Genomic DNA, 9,516 nt, shown 5'->3' on the forward strand with positions numbered 1-9,516 from the left:
TACGTGGATTGTGAGCATGTCACGTCCCAGGAGGCTGTCCGAAAAATTTCGACAGCATCTCCCCTGTAATAATGACTTTCCCTAAATACATACAAATATATACAACCACATGCGGATGGAATAAGGACTACACGTCTAATAAACATAACAACACATACAACAGATGCAACATAAACTATAATATAAGGCCTACACGGCCACACATTACTATCACATGCATGAAATAACAATTATGCAACAATAGAAACACGTATGAAACGGAAACATCAAAAATCCGAATCAACATCCGACAAAACGAATAACCACGGATGCAAACACAACATAACAACAGTCCATGTCCACGAAATATAAAATCCATACTCGAATACAACTATCAACCACACAACAACTAACACAAACTCCCTGATGTGAGATAGAACCAGCTGACAAAATCTCCAAGCTCCAAATAGCCTATCTGCTACCTGGGGAGAAAACAAAGTAACCCCAGGATCTGGGTAGTGAGCATTAGATACTCAGTGGGTACAGAATAGAAGTGCATGTAAGATAAATTAGCAAGAATAATCAGAATATAATATCTAGAATGAATAAGTACACAAGATCTAAACACTAGTCAATAGGTAATAGGTATCAACAGATAGTGTAAATCATGAAAGTCGAGCATGGTATATCCACTGAACAATAGAGAAGAAGTAATACTGTGCAACAAGTATAGGTAACAGGTACATATAATCATGTATGTAATGTCATACAAGTGCAGCAATCATAGCAAATAAATGCAACAGTCGTAAATATATGAGTAAATTAAACTATGTAATAATCCTACCAACGAATGCATGTAAAAACACGCAGCAAACATCGCAAACAAGTGCAAGTCTCTGTCCGCACTCTATGTTCCCCAGTCACCCTCCCAGAGCACAGTGAACTGAGGGGCCAGACAAGACATACTGCATAGGCTCCAACAACAAATCACCACTAATCTGGTGGGGAGCGGGCAGTGTAGCAGGAGGGCAATATAACCAGTCCTGGTTGCACCCAGCAATAGTGCAACATATGCTCTCGCCCCTGTATCTCACCACAACACGGTGCCGGGCAAGAGCCAACAAGAACAACCAACAATGTTGTCATCAACAACTACAACTAGTATGGATGTATGATGATCATCCCAACATGTAATAACTACAGTTAATTAGCATGCTCAACAGGTATTAACAGGAGTCAACATAGGTCAACAATTCAGGTAAATCTGTTCTACAATAGCTAGATCAAGCAGAGATCATATGTATCAAGTAACGAATCCTACAAGTATCAATAGGGTGAATGATACAAATAGAAAGAGTATCAACATGATAACAATGATAGATCATCATAAGGTCAAACAACAAGTATCAAGCAATGATCAACAACAATATCGACTAGACAACTACATCAAGCAGCAAGAATAGTAATATGATATATAGAACAATAACAACAAGTCATGCATTAGAAAACTAGGTCTGTATTGACCAAGTACAGGGTATCCACCTGATCAGACGATCGTAGACAATAGAACCCCAGAAAATAATCTCCGATAATAATAGGACCACTCAAGTCAAGGTCCTGCAAAAAGGATAAACAATATCCTTAAATGACATATCCAATAAATCCTAATCAAGTTAAAGGTAATTTAACCTCCATGCGATTAACCTATCTCAGGTTAGACTGGGGTTGCGATTAATAGGATTTGACTAAGCAATTAATTAGTTGCATCACAATCAATCCCTTGTTTAATCATGCCAAATTAACCAATCAACCATATTAAGGTTCCTAATCAAAACCTTTACAAGATCAAACCTAACCGAATCATCATGTATTAAATTAAACCCATCCCATATTTAAACAACCAGCTCACTTAGCTTTCAACATCCATACTTAGGTTAACACTAACCTAACTCCCTTAATATGCCTTTAACCCTTCATTAGATCAGCCCCTTAATTCAACTCTTACTCACTGATCTAACACAACCAAAAAACAACAAATCAATCAAACAATGATCCCCTTCTACACTCACGAACAGGTTAACAACAATCAACCATAAATCCATCAATTACAAATCCTAACCTGATCAAGAACCGAAGCTCACCTTAAATCAATTCTCGCTGCCGGATCTCCACCGCAACTCCCTCAAATCTGATCGATCATCTCACCCCAATGAGCTATGGATGAAGACCAAACCAAATCTAAGAGATTCCAAATCATCCTACAAATTCTAACTCAAGAAATCGAACAAACGGAACTCTACCCTTACCTCTCGGCTTCCTCTTCCTCCAGATCCTCTTCTTCACAGCCGAGACTAGTAAGAAGGCTCAACCTCGAAATCCAAGTTCAGAAATCTGGAAAGATCACAGATCCAAGCTCAGAAATCAAACACTAGCCGAAACCTAGTTCAAATCCTTACCGATTTCTTCCTCCTCTCTTCAATCCGTCGTCGCCTGTAGCTTGTTTCCGTTGCGCGAACCGCCGCCACCGAGAAGGAACGCAACCACCCCGATTGATGCTAGCTCCGGTCGCCGGCGTTCCCCTAGCCCCCAGCTCCGGCGTTGGCAGCTCCCTTCACTCGACTTCGGCGGAGAAGAGAAGAGTGGAGGCGCGATCGGAAGAACTGAAGAAGCGGCTCGCGATCGGGAGTGAACAGTGCCCGATCCTTTTTAACCGGCGTTAACGGGTTTAGCCTCCTCGGATCCACTAAACCAATTACCCATTAACCTATATATCCAATTATAAGACTTAGGGTTTGATTAATTAACCCATTAATATTATTTAGTTTATGAAATAGTTTAGGGTTTAACTTAATTAAACTCCTAAATAATCTTCCATAAACCCCTTCTATTAGGGTTAATTTTATTTACGGATAAACCCTAAATTTCTAGTATTTTACAGAGCACATCCTCTACTTCACTCTCCTATTCTTGGTTCTTGCCATATAAAATCTTGTAGCTCTAGCACTGCATACAAAATCTTTCGCTCCCATTCTTCTCCATGCCACCCTTACTATGGTTGTCTGGAACAAATGTTTCAACTAATGCTTTTCTTGCTTTTGATATTCCTTGCATTCATTTTCTTCTCATAATCTTATCAGGGTCCTCCACTACACTAGTGGAATCATCATTTGCCAATGTCTGTCCTTTCTTTTCTTTCTTTGTGTTCCTAACTACACTACCTTTAATCTTAATTTCTATGCCTATATTGATCATTGCTTGGTTTGCTTATAAGCTTGTTTTGTTGCTTCTATTTATGGATCCAAATATTTGGGGAGTAGCAAGTTTATTTTTGGATGTTTAAGTATTTTCTTTTTACATTGTAGCAAAATTCTTTATAATACTATTTTACTTTTATTGGAGAAAAGGAATCATAGTACTGTGAATTAGTGTTAAAAATGATTAGTTTTATTGTATTTTCCATTTGATTCTACAAATCATGCATGACGTCTTTTTTTGCTTTCAGATTTTCCCTATTTGTTGGATTTGTTTAGCATGTAAAATATTTCGGGAAGAAATACAACTATTTTAGTTTGTGATATTAAGATAAATTGTCTTCAGATTCCATCATCTCCTTGAGGATAACAATAATTTTGTTTGCGAAAAGTAAATAAGTTATGTGATACTTGTGCGTAATTGACTTTCTTGTGATTTTTTCCCCTATACATGTTGATCATGAAAATTTATTTGATTTCATATTGATTATGATTAACTTGTTGGTCATTTTCCTTATTGAGGTTTTTCTTTCCATTAATTTACTCAAATTGCCCACGGATGGAGTAATAGTATAATGCTCAATTGCTAAAAATGAAAAATCTCTAGCTTGACTTGTGTGCTTTAGGCTAATTCTGTTGATAGTTTTTTCATGGTGTATCTGGCTTGACTTTTGAGCTCTTAGCTAATAAGTTTAATTGATAGTTTTTCCATGAGGTAATGAATCATACTTTTTTTTTACTTCTTTTTCTTGACATTATGAATATTGCACTTGCAAAAGTGTTTGGTAACCTTAGTTTATCGGGTAAAATTTCCAAAATTTTCTTTTCCCTTATGTACTTCATGGTCATTATGAGTAAGTACGACATTGGTTTTGCTATATATTGGGAGTCAAAGCCAATTTTCCGTTGTTCTTATTGCACTTATAGAACTATTTAGTTCCTCTGGCCTATTTTATTCAGATTTTTTTATTTTTGGGTTGTTATGTTACCTTAAAATTACACGAACAAGCCTATTTAGATGATGCTAGCTATTACAAGATCATGGAAACAAAATTTCAAACACCAGCCGACTTTGCTTCATGTAACTATTGGAATATTAATGTATACAGATAACAATATCTAAAATAAGCTTCCTTAGTAAAATATTTTCATCCTAACATTTATGTATGAGCTATGTAAAGTAGTTGTACACATTTGAAAAAAAGCTTATAATTGCCCATTCCATCAATTTCATTACATTTCTTATATATTTAAGTTCTTATACAGATAACAATATCTAAAATAAGCCTATTTAGATGATGCTAGCTATTACAAGATCATGGAAACAAAATTTCAAACACCAGCCGACTTTGCTTCATGTAACTATTGGAATATTAATGTATACAGATAACAATATCTAAAATAAGCTTCCTAGTAAAATATTTTCATCCTAACATTTATGTATGAGCTATGTAAAGTAGTTGTACACATTTGAAAAAGCTTATAATTGCCCATTCCATCAATTTCATTACATTTCTTATATATTTAAATTTTTATGATTCCAATTAGTACCTTTTTAATCTCTCATATACTACTTTGGTTTTGTTTCTTTGTAGTTATTGCAACTTAATTAATATGTCGGGTGTTGGTGTTTTGCGATGACTCGTTCCTCTCTTTGCTCAGTAAAAATCCAGAGTTTGGGCCTCTTTCCATTACAATCTACTGTTTGTTTATGACATCATGCTATTAAGTTCATTTGACAATTTTATCCACGATTAGAAGTTCACTAATAATAACTAGTTACAATTGAGAGACTTTCACGCTTATTTCCTGACAGTGGAGAATGCCTTCCCTCTCAACATAATTTTGCTTACCAAGATAATGGAACATGTGTTGGTGAAAATAAATGTACAAGTAAAACTCTACTAAGCATTGTGTAAGAAATCAAAGAACACATTTGTTTCTCTATATAATTTTGTTGTCTAACTTTCCTATTTGATTCTACCCAAAAGGTGTTCATTAAATAGGATGACTTTCTCTTAACATCCTCCAGGTTAGGAAAGCTCACATTGCTGTTGTCATTGTCAGGAAGCTCAACTTTGAACTAAGGTAAAAGGAAGATATATGTTTGTCTTTCAATTCCATAGTTTGATTGGTACTCACTGCATGCATCCATGCCTCAATATGTTTTGTTGATTTATAACTAAAATGATTACTGCAAAATAACTGTGGGGCACCAGAAAAGAAAATTATAATGGCTATGAAATGCATAAATTTGTCTCCGGAATGAACTGCTACATATATCAGCCAACATGCTCTTTATAAACATTAGTCTTTTCTCCTAGGTTCAAGGAGAAAGCAAGAATATCAACATTACAAAATAATTTTATATTCAATTTTGTACTTTGAACTAAAAAGTTAGTTTGAAATTTCACTACAAATTGATTGAATTGGCTTTAGTATTTCTATTTTTGTATTTATTACTATAGAAAATTAAGATATTAATATTTAAATTACATTTATGGTAGATAGCTTTAGTGTTTTTAATCATATTCAACTTAGAAGATTTTTGAATGGCATCTATGAATGGTTAACTATTTTGTGCATAACCTTCAAATTTTTCTATTGATTTACTCATTATATTTTTTTCTTAGAATGTTATTAAACTTTAGCCTCTTGTAGCTTGTTAATTTATGTTTGAAACCCAACATTATCTCCCATCTTGTACCCATTTCTTTAAGATCATCCTGTACCAATATGATTTTACATTTGAAACATGTTATAGACATTTGTCTAATAAACCATCTATTTACCTTGGAAACACCTTTTATTTATTTTCAAACATGTTATAATAAGAGCTTATAATAGACAATTTTCTTATTCATCTTTCTAAATTAGTTTTTTGGCTTACCATCGCTATTCACCCCCTTTAGCGACGACAATGGTCCTACAACAAACACACAAAAAGATGAATTGCACCACATTGGAGAAGCCCTTAGTTTATTAGCTAATTTAATTAAAAGAAAATAATTTCAAGGTTATTATCACCCTTAAAATTAAAGATTTAGCATACATCCTAAAATGAATTTTAGATGTGTTATGTTTGGAGAATTTATTAATCAACTAATTAGATGAGCATCATTTATGGAGAAACCCTTTAAAGTTAATTTAATTCCTAAAAAAGAATAGTTTGGAAGCATTTGTTCTCATGTATTCTCATATACACAAATAAATTTTGTTCCAAAAAATCGTGATGACACTTTTCACAAATGTCATTATTGTTTATAAACCAATTATTTTCCTTTCACACCTTTTAACCATAATTAATTTTTTTCTGGGATGTTTCCCATTAAACCCTCTTCCTAACCTAATTTCCTTCCAACTTGAACGAGGTAATCCTTTCTTCTTTTGGTTGTAGCAGTTAGCTCGCTCTTGGGCATTTCACCGCATGACTCGAAGGTCGTCTATGTCCACTTCGTGTTATCATGAGCAATGTCATGACCATGAGGTTGCTCTTGGACATAAGTGATTGTGACGTGGCTGTGGGTGACCTTGCGACCCCAAGCGACCCCAAGCGACCATGCAATAGATGTTGCTTAGTTCATATAATTGCTAATGTTGCTTGAAGAGTAGGGCAGACCTCGAAAAAGGTGGAACAAGTGTAGGGAGGAAAATAAATCAAATTATCAAGGAGAAACAAAAGGCGCGACCTCGTGTTCGTCTCATGTGAGGTTGTTTTGAATGTGTTGTTGAATTTCCTTGTTTAATCTCTCTTTTTCTTTATATGTGTGCATATTTGACCATTATTGTTTTTGTAGATGTCGGAAGTGTCTGACATTCTTATTCTAGGCATTCTTATGCTTGTTAACTTTATGGTCATGGGATCGAGTTTCTCTTTTCGATCGTTTTATTTTGGACATATCAATCAATTAATAAACTTTCTCAACTTGTAAATAACTACTGAGATTGATAATGACAACATGCTCTTTCATTCTAGGTATGGATTCTTGTTTCCACTTGCTTATATGTGGATGATCGGCGAATGCTCTTCTATATTTCTTAAAATTTGACAAGGTATGATTTATTATGTGATCCCATTCTTTCTTTTTCGTCAATCTAGTTTTCACTTCGGATGACATAAGAATGTTCTCTTTTCTTTGAAGTCTAAAGGGTAGGATGCTTTCTATGATGTTGGTATCTAATGTTTTGATGTTTGAAGTTTTTTCTTATTTCCTTTATCTATTTGCTCTAGATGATCTAAGAATAAGGCTCTGGTTCTGGGAAATCCAATAAGGTATCTTTCATCTCACCCTACACGTTGTTTATGATTCCATTCTTTCAAGGTTGGATTCTGAAGAAATTGATGATCACCTTTTTTCATTCCTTTAGGAAAAAATTTACATCCTAATATATATAGTATACATCTACTAAAATTAGGAAACCAAATATCTACAAATTTGGAAGACAATCAATTATTTGATAGACAATCAATTAGTTGATTGTAATTTCCTACAAATTAGGAAGACAATCAATTAGTTGATTGTAATTTTCTAAATTCAGTACTATCAAAAAATAAATAAATCTTAATCTTTTCTAAATACAGGAACTAAATCTCCTATTTCTACACTCCCCCTCAAGCTGGGTTGTATATGTTATACAAACCAAGCTTGGAATTCAAATAATTGAAATTGACTCTTGGAAGTGCCTTGGTGAGGACATCAGCAATCTGCTAGGAAAGCTGAATGATTACTGTGTTAACCTTTTCAGAGATAAAATGACAATTAATCTCAATATGTTTCGTCCTGTTATGATGTATTGGATTTTTAGCTATATTGATGGCTGCTTGGCTGTCAGTAAACATCTTCACCAGGGCTTGATCTTCAATATTGTGTTCCCTTAGCAATCTTTGTAACCACATTCCTTCGCATATACCAAGATCAAGAGCTCGAGATTCCGATTCTGCACTGCTACGAGAAACCACAGCTTGTTTCTTCTCCAAGTGACAAGATTCCCCCAAACATAGGAACAGTAACCAGTAGTTGACCTTCTATCAGTCTATTCTCCTGCCTAACTTGCATCTGTGTAAATCTTAACTACACGACTTTCACTCTTTTTGAACAGTAATCCATGACCAGGAGTCATCTTCAAGTATCTCAAAATTCTAGTCACTACATCTAAATGATCCTTAGTTGAATTATTTATATGTTGGCTGACTACACTCACCGAATAAGCAATGTCGGGTTGAGTGTGTGATAGGTAAATAAGTTTTCCAATTAGCCTTTGATACCTACCCTTGTCAACTGGTGTGCCTTCTTCACTTCAATTCAGTTTCTTTATAGAATCCATAAGTGTATCAGCAGGTTTGCAGCCAAGAAAATCAGTTTCATTCAACAAGTCCAGTATATACCTCCTTTGTGATATAACAATACCCTCCTTTGATCGAGCCACCTCCATTTCGAGAAAGTATCTCAGTGTCCCGAGGTCTTTGATTTCGAATTTAGTTGCTAGCAGTTTTTTCAGCCTAAGAATTTCTTCTAAATCATCTCTAGTTTCTTATTTGATTAATTTTCTCAATTAACTTCCTAAGATGATCCATGCATGGTCATACCTAACTTATGCCAATACTAGTTTCTTATTTTATTAATTTTCTCAATTAACTTCCTAAGATGATGCATGCATGGTCGGTGACACAGAGAATTGGCATGAGACACAAATACCATTTTTACCATCCGTTAAACTATTGGTGAAATGTTTGCTTCTTATCACACCTTTTTAAAAACCTTTGTTCTCTTTTCCTTATGACAATGATGACATGGAATATCAACACATTTTCCTTCTAATTTTGCAGACTTACCAAATGTATGAAGGATCTGAAGGGACCTACTTGTAAGAGACAATTGTACTTGAGAGTTTAAAGTCATTTGGAGTGATTGAAGGTATTTTTCCAGACTTCATGTCTCTTAATAACCCAACCTCAACTCTATTTTGACTTGTATACCACTTTGTTGCCTTCAGAATTTTCTCTACAGGAGTGATTGCTTGTGGTCCGACTTCTAAATCTGCCATGAAGAAAGGAAAGCTAGTATGGCAGTAAGATGACATGGTGTGATCTTCTCCCTAGTTGTAAGATAACTTTAAAGTAGACAATGCTTACTTTTGATATTATTATTTTTCTAGAGAAATGTTCTTAGCAACGACTTTCAAACTTGACCCTTTTGCTTCTGTTCAAGATGTTGTCGTCTAATCACAACTTTTATTAACATTAGAGACTCCAATAAGGTTTAATAAGGGGAAATTATTTATATTT

General features: G+C 34.6%; 1 long non-coding RNA gene across 2 annotated transcripts; it reads right to left on the bottom strand.

Moving 5' to 3' along the window:
• Nucleotides 1-245: 245 nt before the first annotated feature.
• LOC141842686 (uncharacterized) lies at nucleotides 246-2,643 on the bottom strand. 2 transcript variants are annotated; one of them, XR_012602957.1, is made up of 5 exons: nucleotides 2,436-2,643; nucleotides 2,286-2,370; nucleotides 2,121-2,193; nucleotides 1,522-1,596; nucleotides 246-461 (listed from the first exon to the last, which is right to left on the bottom strand). It is a non-coding gene; the product is annotated as an uncharacterized LOC141842686 (long non-coding RNA). The 2 variants fall into 2 exon arrangements; XR_012602958.1 differs by having other exon boundaries at nucleotides 2,099-2,193.
• Nucleotides 2,644-9,516: the final 6,873 nt, after the last annotated feature.

The sequence above is a fragment of the Curcuma longa genome, chromosome 12 (assembly GCF_044706935.1).
Source record: "Curcuma longa cultivar G26 ecotype Majalengka, Jawa Barat chromosome 12, ITB_CL_G26_1.1, whole genome shotgun sequence".
Lineage (NCBI taxonomy): Eukaryota > Viridiplantae > Streptophyta > Magnoliopsida > Zingiberales > Zingiberaceae > Curcuma > Curcuma longa.